A 1,137-nucleotide genomic window follows, 5' to 3' on the forward strand; every position below is an offset into this window, starting at 1 on the left:
GTGCGCGGAGGGAATTGTGGGGAGACGCTGCTTCCGGTGGGGAGTCCTGCTGGAGGACCTGTACTGTGCTGGTTCCCTGGTCTCATTCATCCCTCAGTCAGACCTGGAGGACCTCAGTTTTATAAATGTTTGTGATACAGAGTCTCAGAGCAACACCTTAGCTTCTTAGGCCAGTGCTACCCTGTGATGAGAGTAAATTTTCAAAATCTCAGTTGTCAAACTCAGGATAAGTGATGATTAATGCCCTGAGAACTGAAAAAGGATCGCCAGGCACGGTAGTGCACATCTATAACTCCAGCATTGGGAGGCTGAGGCGGAAAGTTCACTGGGGGTTGGAGTGTACAGTGGGCCAACCAGTGAGATCAAGGCCAGTCTGAGCTACATTCTGAGACCCTAAGTGAAACAACAGGACAAAACAGAAAGAGAGCTTTTAACGTTGCTGGTGAAGTGAGTCCGTGGTGGGGCCCTTGCCAAGCATGCAGTGGACTTCTGTGTTACATACACAGCAAAAACAATTGTCATCTTACGTGAGTTAGGTGGCACCTCTTCTAACAGAGAGCCCACTTGAAGAGACCTTCCCATAAAGTCTGAATGCTGAGAGAAATGGAGAAAATGTTAATGTGTGAACAAGTGCAGAAGAAAGTGTTCTTGCTAAAGTCTACTTCCAGAAGGAGCTGCCTGTTATACACACAGTGTGAGACTCATTAAACTCCAACATCTGCAGATATGTGATTTGATAGGAGTGGAAAAGCAGAGGGGCAGCACCTCAAATAACTAATTGCTGTAGTCCTTGGACCATAGATGCCGTTTTAAGAATTGGAATGCTGATGGAGGTGGACTTTATATTTAAGGAGTAGTGTAGTAGGGGTAAGGCCTGAAATGTGAGCTCTACAGCCATATGAGCGGTTACTGAGAAAGGAGTTTTCTGTGCAGGAAGAAGCAAAGGGGAGGAGAAAGACAGTGGGAGAGGAGGGGATGGGGATAGTGGTAAAATCCACACCTCCAACAGAGCGGGTCTTTCCCTGAGGTCAGATTGTTGGTGTGACTGTAAAGAATTGTGTGCTGCAGCAATCTAAGAATTGTGAGAGACTGCTTGGGCCTGCACAAGATGACTGCCCTCAACCTTAGCCTTTTTGC

The 1,137-nt window shown here is 47.1% G+C and overlaps 1 protein-coding gene across 1 annotated transcript in view; it reads left to right on the forward strand.

The window, feature by feature from the left end:
• The window catches only part of LOC104865492 (zinc finger protein 709), a 19,520-nt gene that overhangs the window by 465 nt on the left and 17,918 nt on the right, over window positions 1–1,137 (forward strand). The window lies entirely within an intron of this gene.

The sequence above is a fragment of the Fukomys damarensis genome, unplaced genomic scaffold (genome assembly GCF_012274545.1).
Source record: "Fukomys damarensis isolate Sample0158 unplaced genomic scaffold, DMR_v1.0_HiC HiC_scaffold_25, whole genome shotgun sequence".
Classification (NCBI taxonomy): Eukaryota; Metazoa; Chordata; class Mammalia; order Rodentia; family Bathyergidae; genus Fukomys; species Fukomys damarensis.